General features: G+C 35.9%; 1 pseudogene; it reads left to right on the top strand.

Annotated features, from left to right (window-relative positions):
• The first annotated feature begins 281 nt into the window (after positions 1 to 281).
• Positions 282 to 10,314, top strand: LOC139901526 (uncharacterized; annotated as a pseudogene).
• The last annotated feature ends 1,112 nt before the right edge of the window (positions 10,315 to 11,426 follow it).

The following is an 11,426-nucleotide window of genomic DNA, read 5'->3' as shown; positions in this document are numbered from 1 at the left end:
GGAACGTCGTTCATGGCTAAAACTTGGCTTTTTAACCCAAAAACTTCACTTGATTCATTCCTTAAGCCCAAGTGTTGATTCCTTTGCATAAATATGATCTATTAAACGATTTTTGCTCCGAAACGACCAAATACCACAAACCGCTCACTAATCATCACAAATCATATCGATATGCCATGAAAATAGGGAGATATTGCGAAGATAAATATGTATATTTTGAGCAATATCAGCATGCTTTTTAATATTAAAATCTTTATTCTTGTTCTTTAAATCCTAGAAATATGTCAGCAAGTAAAACCCTGTTATCATCAGTTATTAAGAAATCTGTCCCTAAACTCGAATTTCCACTAAACCCAGATCGAAGAATCGCTAATCAAATTTCATGATCTCTGATAGATTCTCAAACATTCGATCACACTCATTTTCCTTTCAATCCCTCAACAATTTTGACATAATCGAACCCTACATTTCACTTTCTTTCCGCCTTTATATATCGAAAGATTTTGACCGAGCTAATGAAATCTTGAATCAATTAGCAGTCAATAAAGATATCAAAAACTCCCATTGAAAAGACCAGATCTTTTTTTTGATGAGAAAAATGGGTTCTTTAATAAGGTTGTTATTGCTAAGCTGTTTAACACTCTGTTCTGTGTTTATGCTGATAATTACAGGTTTAATGAGAGTTTATAGGTTTTTGATTACATGAAATGTAATGGTTTTAGTAAGATTGATGATCAGTCCTGTATGGTATTTTTGCATGCAGCAGAAAGATACCAAAAGTTTGAATTGTTATCGGATTTCTTTCGAAAAATGTTAGATTTGGGTGTTAAGATCACGGTTTGTTCGATGACAATGGCGGTATCGGCTTTGTGTAAGCTTGGGGAGAACAGTAAAGCGAGAGAATTGATAAATGAAATGATTATTAAAGGGATTAAACTGAGTGCGTATACATATAATGAGTTGATGTTTTCACATTTAAAGAGTTCAGAGTTTAGTAAAGTAGAGATGACGTTGGATTTAATGAAGAAGGAAGGTGTCTCGTACTGTGTGGAAACTTATACGCTTTTAATCGAGTTGTATTCCAGATTAGGAAACATTGAAAAAGTAGGCAAGGTGTTTGATAAAATGCTCGAGAGAGGTATTCTGCATGATGTGTATGCATACAACGCAATGATTAGATGTAGTTGTAAGCTAGGGACGTTGAAAAGGGCTTTTGAATTGTTGTATGAATTGGTCGAAAGGGGTGTTGTCCCGAATGCACATACTTATGGAGTCTTGATCAATGGCTTATGTGAATCAGGGGAGATGAAAGATGCAGAAGATTTGTTAATTAAAATGCAAAGCAAAGGTATTGAGTGGATGATTTTAGAGTTAATACGTTAATCTATGGTTATTGTAAAAAAAGAAAACGTTGACGAATGGAATAAGCTAAACAACGGTTCGTGTGTGCTTCAGGATGAGAATAAAGTGGATAATTCGAATATGCCTACCATGTCCAGTCGACCTTTTGATCCTCGTGTAGTGAAAGACAAGAACAAGGAAAAGATGGCTAAGGTTTCGTTTGTGCATAGGGATGAAGAGGATGTGAACATGTCGAAGGATGATGGTAAGAAGTTCGTGCTTAGGAATGAAGACAAAACTGGCGATTCCGATAACATTGGTCTCGGGTTTTGCGAAGTGGATCGGAACATTGGTTTTTGTAAAAGTCTTGTGATGGAAGGTTCGCTTCCTGTTCCCGTGTCGGGTGTTAGGATTGGTAGCGGCTCGACAAAGGTTTCTTCATATGCGATTGAGAACCGCGGAGGCAAGAAATTCAATCGTTTGAAGGTTGATGGTGTGGTTGTTAAGCCGATCATAAAGACTCGGAAGAGGAATGGTAAGGGTAAAGAGGTTGGTGGGTAGTTCTGGACCGGTGTTGGTTAGTGTCCTTTATGTAGTTTTCGTTTAGATTTGGTCATTGTCTATGATTGTTTTGTTTGTGGTTTTTTGTTTGAGACCCATGTACGATTTTGTGTTAAGGTTGTTCAAGGCTCGGTTTTAGTTAGCTTTAGGCTCTTTTGTTGTTTTTTAGGGATCGTTTTCTTTTTCTTTTTTTTCGGAAAGACAAGGCCCCAAAAGTGAGGTTGGTGGGATTGAACTTGGGTCTCCTTTGGAGATTTCCAAACACCTAACCACTCAACCACTCCTTTGGGGTTTGAGATCGTTTTCTGCTTCCGAGCCCTGATTTGCGTTTGGTCAGAGTGTACTTTTGTTCGTTTTTTTCATCGATTGATGAAAATACATTGTTTTATGTTATTGTTATTTTAGCGCGAAAAAAAAAATAATAATAAAAAAAACGTGCATAAAAATTTGGAAATAATGCATGCAAAAAAAACCAAACTAAAAATAAATTAACGTAAACAACAATCATTTCTGATTAACATTACGAATAGTTCGATACTAATAACAAACTCCGGATTCAACAAAATTACTTATTGAAAAGTATTCCCCTTAAATTGATAAGAGATTACTGAAAGGTTATGTTCCATTAACCACAAAATTAATGTTGAAAACCAACGCGAAGGCAAAATCGGTGTTGAAACCATCGATTTTGCGGTGAGATATTAATGTGTAATTCAGACATCGATCTTTTAGTGAATCCTTATGGTCTTATGGTTTGCTTAATAGAGAAGTTTTTCATCGATGAATACATACATCTTTAGATTGATACAATGAGTTAGAAATAAGCAATTTCTATGATTAGCTCACCAACGTTTTTTAATATAATATAATATCTTGTATTTTATAAAATGATTCACTATCTTATAAAACATGCTTAAAATTATTAAAATGCTTGATAATTTTTTTAAAATCAATTTTACGTATAGAATATAAAAAGGAAATTATATAATCTCGACGTATTATAAACCAGTATCAAGTTATCAATTAATAATAATAATAAATAACATAATAATAGTAATAATCTTGATATAATAACTCTTGAAGATTGAAGAATACCGAGTATATCTCTAACTATATGAACTATACAATATGAGATAATACAGAAATAATATCAACGGATAGTAATAGTAATCCACTAATCTTGATATATATATACACTTTAAAAAAGAAAATATCCTTAATCCTTAATAAGATGCCCTGCTTATATATTTATATATATACAGTAACATCATACGTACGTAGCATACTTTTATAAATTAAAATATTTCTTCTTGTTATCTTAAACCCTAGACTAGAAATATGTCATCGAGTAAAACCCTGTTATCAGCTTTTAAGAAATCCGTCTTCAAACTCCCAATTCCACTCAACCCAGATCGTAAAGTTGCAAATCAATTTTCACGATCGCTAACAATGGCTGTCTCGGCTTTGTGTAAGCCTGGGGAGAACAGTAAAGGGGTTACTTAAACCTAATAATGTGTACACATATAATGCATTGATGTCTTCACATTTAAAGAATTCGGAGTTTAGGGAAGTAGAGAAGGTGTTTGTTGAAATGCTTGAGAGAGGTATTGTGCCTGATGTGTATGCATACAATGCAATGATTAGATGTACTTGTAAGCAAGGGATGTTGAAAAGGGCTTTTGAATTGTTCGATGAAATGGCCGAAAGGGGTGTTGTCCCGAATGTACATACTTATCGATTCTTGCTCAATGGGTTATGTAAATCAGGGGAGATGATAGCTGCAAAAGTTTTGTTAATTGAAATGCAAAGTAAAGGTATTGAGGTGAAAGATTCTATAGTTAATAAGTTTTTTTTTTTTTTTTTTTTTTTTTTTTTTTTTTAAGTTACCGCAATTCAATACTTGTGGAAATATCTCAAGTATAGCGTTTTTTTTTTTTTTTTTTTTTTTTTAAATCAAAAACTATTACAAGGTTAGGGCATACCCACAACCCACTACCAACATACAAACAATAACGATACCTACCTAAACAGTGCAATACAAACAAAAACATACAAAAAAAACCCCAAATTCAAATTGAAGAACTGTTACCCAGCAACAATCGATCCTTCTCTATATGCATGCTCCAAATTGCAGCAGCTTTCTTCACTGAAGGAGTATTCTTCACTCTTAAAGTTGCCAATTTCATCATTATACCCACTTCAATGAACTTCAATACCTCTCTCTCATTTCTCCTTTTTCCTTTGAATACTCTGCAATTCCTTTCCTGCCATAATTGATAAGCAGTAGCAGCAAGTTAATCTATGGTTATTGTAAAAAAGGAGACGTTGACGACGCGATTAAGTTGATGAGTTTAATGGAGAAGAAAGGGTTCGAACCTAGTGTCATTTCGTATAATAGTATTGCTAACGGTTTGTGTAAGGCAAACCGACACGAAGAAGCAAAGACATTATTGTTTACGATGGTGGAAAAAGGTGTGGCTCTAAATATGTTTTCTTACAGGATGTTGATTGATATATTTTGTAAGCAAGGGGATTTAGCCGAAGCTAAAAGGAGGTTGAGAGAGATGGAAAGTGAAGAAATGAAACCGGATGTTTTTACGTATAATGTTTTTATTAATGGTTATTGTAAGAAAGGGTTAATAAAGGTAGCATACAAAATAAGGAATGAAATGGAAGAGAAGGGGGGGGGGGGGGGGGGGGTGATGCCGGATGTTTACACGTACAATATTTTAGTTCTTGAGGAATGTATGGCTGGTAGAGTAGATGACGCAAAGAAGGTGTTTGATGAAATGCCTCAGAGAGGTTTAGCTCGAAATCATGTAAGTTATACGACTATGATTTCTAGTTTGTCTAATAAAGGAAGAATGGAAGAAGCTAAAAGGACATTGAGAGAGATGGAAAGTGAAGGAATCAAACCGAATGTTATGATGTATAATTGTTTAGTTACTGGGGAATGTATGGCTGGTAAAGTAGACAATGCAAAGAAGTTGTTTGATGAAATGCCTCACAGAGGTTTAGCTCAAGATGCTGTAAGTTATACGGCTATGATTTCTGTTGAAATAATAAGGTCAAATATGGGAGACAATATTAGGTGAGTTCTATAGTCAACAAACACATGCAAAGTTGTGTTTTGAAGACTTTTGTGCACAAATTATTTACCATGATGTCATTCTCTTCTACTATAAATACATGATCTTGCAAGCTTCAAAATGCATCCCAACACATTCTTCCTTCTTGTGTTCTAGTAGTCTAATAGAGAGTTTGTGAGATATATCTCCTAATTACAAGAGATATAAAACTTGGTACTTATCCTTGTAATTAGAGCGAAGTGTAATTCCTATTATTCATATTAGTGAAACATTTCTTTCTTTGCCCGTGGTTTTTACCCTATTGGGGTTTTCCACGTTAAATCTTGGTGTTTCTTTATTGTCATTATTTCAAGTATTACTAGCAGGTTTGCTATAATTCGGTGTCGCTTTTCTCAACAAGTGGTATCAGAGCTAAGGTCTAATATCTTGTGTGTATTAATCTACTTATCGTATGCTCTGTGGTTTCCACACTGGTGGACTTTCACATCAGAAAATAAGTAAGGTTATTTTCACTCGATAAAAGTTCTCAAGTACTATTTCTCGAAAAGTAGTATTGTCGAAAAGAAGATTGTAATTATAGCAATGTCTACAAAATTCGAAATTGAAAAGTTCAACGGAAGTAACTTCTCGTTATGGAAACTAAAGATGAAAGCTATCCTGAGAAAGGATAAGTGTTTGGCAGCCATCAGTGGACGTTCCGCCGAAGTCACTGATGAAAAATGGGAAGAGATGGACGGCCAGGCTATCGCAAATCTTCATCTGGCACTAGCAGATGGCGTTTTGTCTAGCATAGAAGAAAAGAAGACGGCGAAAGAGATTTGGGATCACCTCGTAAAATTGTACGAGACCAAATCACTCCACAACAAGATATTCCTTAAGAGGAAACTTTATGCGCTACGCATGAATGAATCTACTTCAGTTAATGAGCACATTAATTCTTTGAATACTCTATTTTCTCAACTCGCTTCGTTAAGTTGCAATATAGAGCCAAAAGAACGTGTTGAACTTTTACTTCAGAGTCTACCTGACTCGTATGATCAACTCATTATTAACTTAACCAATAATGTTCTCTCGGAGTATCTAGTCTATGATGAAGTTGCGGCTGCTATTCTAGAAGAAGAAAATCGGTGCAATAACAAGGAGGATAAACAGGCCGGTTCACGACAAGTGGAGGCCTTGGTGATGTCAGGAGGGAGATCAACGGAACGTGGCCCAAGTAGGAGTTACAATCATGGTAAACCGAAGTCTAAAAAGAAGAAGACCTATACATGCTACAATTGTGGCAAGAAAGGTCACCTGAAGAAGGATTGTCGGAGTTTAAATAACTCAAATCCTCAAAGAAATATTGCAAGCACTTCAGATGATGGGACTGCTTTGGTTAGTGAGGCAGTGGTAGCAAATGAAGGCAGAAAGACATTTGTTGATGTCTGGTTATTTGACTCGGGAGCTACTTTTCACATGACCCCTAGAAGAGAATGGTTCAAACAATATGAACGTATCTCAGGAGGATCTGTATACAGTTGCAATGATCATGAACTAAAGATCATTGGAATTGGAGATATCATTCTGAAGATGCACGATGGTATAGTTAGTACTATTCAAGGTGTACGATACGTGGAGGGTTTGAAGAAGAACTTATTGTCTTTAGGACAATTGGATGATCTTGGTTGTAAAATGGTGATACATGAGAAGATCATGATAATCAAGAAAGGCGCGGTTGTACTTATGAAAGGAGAAAAGGTGGGTGCTAATTTATACATTCTGAAAGGCGAGACGGTACATGAATCGGAAGCATCTGTTGCTTCGAATAGTTCAAGTGATAAAGTTGCTATGACATGGCATCAAAAGCTTGGACACATGTCTGAGCAAGGTATGAAGATTCTTGTTGAAAGAAATCTTATTCCTGGTCTTACAAAGGTATCGCTACCTTTCTGTGAGCATTGTGTAATCAGCAAGCAACATCACCTGAAGTTTAACACATCAAATTCTAGAAGTAAATTGATTCTAGAATTGGTTCACTCTGATGTGTGGCAAGCACCAGTTCAATCCCTAGGAGGAGCAAAGTATTTTGTATCATTTATTGATGATTACACTAGGAGATGTTGAGTGTACCCAATTAAGAGGAAAGCAGATGTGTTTGAAGTTTTTAAAGTTTACAAAGCGCGGGTTGAACTTGATTCTGGTAAAAAGATCAAGTGTTTAAGGACGGATAATGGAGGAGAATACACTGGTGATGAATTTGATAAGTTCTGCAAACAAGAAGGTATCAAAAGACAGTTCATGATGGCATACACTCCTCAACAAAACGGAGTAGCAGAGCGGATGAACAGAACCTTGTTAGATAGAACAAGGGCGATGTTGGCAACTGCAAGTTTGGGGAAATCATTCTGGGCAGAAGCGGTCAATACTGCCTGTTACGTGATAAATCGGTCACCGTCAACTGCAATTGAGTTGAAGTCACCGATGGAGATGTGGACTGGAAAACCAGTTGATTATTCAGACCTTCATATATTTGGAAGTCCTGTGTACGCAATGTACAATTCTCAAGAAACGACAAAGTTGGATCCGAAGTCCAGAAAGTGTTTGTTCTTGGGGTATGCTGATGGAGTTAAGGGGTATCGCTTGTGGAACCCCACTGCCTACAAAGTAGTCATCAGCAGAGATGTTATCTTTACAGAAGACAAAGATCTTGAAGATGTTAGCACTTCAAAAGAAACTATACCGATACAAGTGAGTAATGAATTTCATAAAGATTCTTCTGAAGCAGTACCAGAGCACGATGAAAATCAAGTAGTCGTTGATGAAGCTCCAGCGACTCGTATTTCTAATCGGGAAAGGAAACGTCCAGGGTGGCACTCGGATTATATTATGGAAAGCAATGTTGCATATTGTCTTCTAACAGAGGAAGGAGAGCCAACAACTCTTCGCGAGGCACTGAATCATTCAGATGCATCTCAGTGGATGACGGCTATGCAGGAAGAAATTGAAGCTCTTCATAAAAATAAAACATGGGAACTTGTGCCATTGCCAAAAGGTAGAAAACCTATTGGAAATAAATGGGTGTATAAGATCAAGCGAAATGGCGATGATCAAGTGGAGCGGTATCGTGCAAGACTGGTGGTTAAAGGATATGCTCAGAAAGAAGGTACGGCCTTAAATGAAATATTTTCTCCTGTGGTTCGACTTACAACAATTCGAGTAGTTCTAGTGATGTGTGCTACATTTGATTTGAATCTAGAGCAGCTAGATGTGAAAACTGCATTTCTTCATGGAAATCTTGAAGAAGAAATTTATATGCTTCAACCAGAAGGTTTTGAACTACAAGGAAAAAAGAACTTGGTTTGCAGGTTAAAGAAATCTCTGTATGGTCTCAAACAGGCGCCGAGATGTTGGTACAAGAGATTTGATTCTTTCATAATGAGCCTTGAATATAACAGACTTTATGCAGACCCTTGTGCATATTTCAAGAGGTTTGGGGACAATGATTTTGTCATTTTGCTGTTATATGTAGACGACATGTTGGTTGCAGGCCCCAAAAAAGATCGTATTAATAAGCTGAAGGCTCAATTGGCTAGGGAGTTTGAAATGAAAGACTTGGGTGCCGCAAACAAGATTCTAGGGATGCAAATTCACCGAGACAGAGATAATAGGAAGATTTGGCTTTCTCAAAAGAATTATTTAAAGAAAGTCTTGCAGCGCTTCAATATGCAAGATAGTAAGCCAATCTCAACCCCACTTCCTACTAATCTCAAGTTATCCTCCATTATGTGTCCTAGCAGTGAATACGAGAGGAAAGAGATGTCTCGCGTACCGTATGCATCAGCAGTGGGAAGTTTAATGTTCGCAATGATATGTACAAGACCAGACATTGCACATGCAGTGGGAGTAGTTAGTCGGTACATGGCGAATCCTGGTAAAGAGCATTGGAATGCGGTAAAAAGGATCCTTAAATATATCAAGGGAACCTTAGATGTTGCATTATGTTATGGGGAACCGAAATTTATTGTCAAAGGGTATGTTGATTCAGATTATGCAGGTGATATCGATAAAAGTAAATCTACCACTGCATATGTTTTCACACTTTGTGGTGGAATAGTAAGCTGCGTTTCAAAACTGCAGTCAGTTGTGGCGACGTCAACAACAGAGGCAGAATATGTAGCGGCTACTCAAGCTACTAAAGAGGCAGTATGGTTGAAGATGTTGTTGGAGGAACTCGGACACAAACAAAAGAATATCACTCTATTTTGTGACAACCAGAGTGCCTTGCATCTTGCAAGGAATCCGACATTTCATTCAAAGACAAAGCATATACGAGTTCAGTATCACTTCGTTCGTGAGAAAGTGGAAGAAGGAACCGTGGATATGCAGAAAATTCATACTGACGACAATGTGGCCGATTTTCTAACAAAGTCAATCAACCGTGACAAGTTTATTTGGTGTCGTTCCTCATGCGGCCTAGCGGAAACGTAAGCAACATCATTGGCAAGGAAGGATTATCGTGTGAAGATTGATTGAGCTTCAATCAAATCTTCAAGTGGGAGATTGTTGAAATAATAAGGTCAAATATGGGAGGCAATATTAGGTGAGTTCTATAGTCAACAAACACATGCAAAGTTGTGTTTTGAAGACTTTTGTGCACAAATTATTTACCATGATGTCATTCTCTTCTACTATAAATACATGATCTTGCAAGCTTCAAAATGCATCCCAACACATTCTTCCTTCTTGTGTTCTAGTAGTCTAATAGAGAGTTTGTGAGATATATCTCCTAATTACAAGAGATATAAAACTTGGTACTTATCCTTGTAATTAGAGCGAAGTGTAATTCCTATTATTCATATTAGTGAAACATTTCTTTCCTTGCCCGTGGTTTTTACCCTATTGGGGTTTTCCACGTTAAATCTTGGTGTTTCTTTATTGTCATTATTTCAAGTATTACTAGCAGGTTTGCTATAATTCGGTGTCGCTTTTCTCAACAATTTCTTGTTTGGTTAAAGAAGGAAGAATGGAAGAAGCTTTTAAGCTGTTTGATGAAATGCCTGTGAGAGGTTTACCTCGAAATGCTCAGAGTTATACGGCTTTGATTTCTGGTTTGGCTAAAGAAGGAAGAATGGAAGAAGCTTTTAAGCTGTTTGATGAAATGCCTGAGAGAGGTTTAGCTCGAAATGTTGTAATATATACGGCTATGATTTCTGGTTTGTCTAAGAAAGGAAGAATGGAAGAAGCTTCTAAGTTGTCTGATGAGATGAAAAGTGAAAGTATTTCATCGGATGACAACTTGGACTCGTTTCTTAAAGAGAGCGTTCTTAGTGTTAAGGGTTAAATCGTATAATTATATTATATATTTGATCCTTTTGAAAAGTTATGCATTCATATTCGTTTGAAATAAATGATTCATTTGAGAGTTTGACAAAATTATATATGAGCAATGTGAGCATGAGTTAAGAATGTATTTGGTCATAGCTTGCTACTGTTATGTGCATATGAACTCATAAAACCATAAACAATTAAGCAACTGTAATTAGCAAAGCATAAGCCCATAATGCAGCATCAGTAGTTTTGGCTTGTCGACCCGACCCAGACCCATTGGACATGGTTTTTAAGAGCACACTAACTTTCTTGGCGATATCATGATCATGATGTAATCATGATCATCCAAAGCAAATTCTGCGTTTTTGTCTAATTAATTAATGTTTCACATCGAAATCCATTGATTTAGCTTTACTCCTTGAGAACTTAACTCCACAAATAGTTACTGGGCTTGTAACACTACTAGTGATGAAATTTTCAAAAAATAATTTCCTATTTTTTGTTTGAATGGTTGTGGTGTTGTAATAATGTCACCTAGACTTTCATTATTATATATTCTTACCATTTGATTTGGTGGGCAAGAACTAGTGAACACATTTGAAGTCATGTAAAGATTCCAAAATGCAAAGACATATAAATATGCACTTCTAAGACCTACAATGTCATTTCTAAAGATTATCACAAAATGCATAACTTGTGATTTCACAATTGTAATGACCCGCACTTTTTCGATCGTTCTATACTTATAAGATTAATATTTATATAAATTAAACCTTACCAACATGATAAGCAATCCAAATTGTTGAGACTTATGTTTTTGAAATGAGTTTTACACAACGTTTGACCGTCTAGTTTGACCAATGATATCACGAACTATACAATATATGATAATTATACGTTTGTGTATATATATGTATATATACATATTTAACATGATCTAAGGATGTTTTAATACCTCATTTTTTATTAATAACAATAAGTTATAAGTATATTTTGAAACTACTAACTTAAGTTTTCAAAACGATAACCATACGTAACGTTATTTGACATAAATACTTATGACCTATAATGTTTATACATATATCGTATAAGTAATGTATTTAATCACTTTTTAAGGACTTAAAT

Source organism: Rutidosis leptorrhynchoides, chromosome 3 (assembly GCF_046630445.1).
Source record: "Rutidosis leptorrhynchoides isolate AG116_Rl617_1_P2 chromosome 3, CSIRO_AGI_Rlap_v1, whole genome shotgun sequence".
NCBI lineage: Eukaryota > Viridiplantae > Streptophyta > Magnoliopsida > Asterales > Asteraceae > Rutidosis > Rutidosis leptorrhynchoides.
This window is presented reverse-complemented; position numbering and strand designations above follow the sequence as displayed.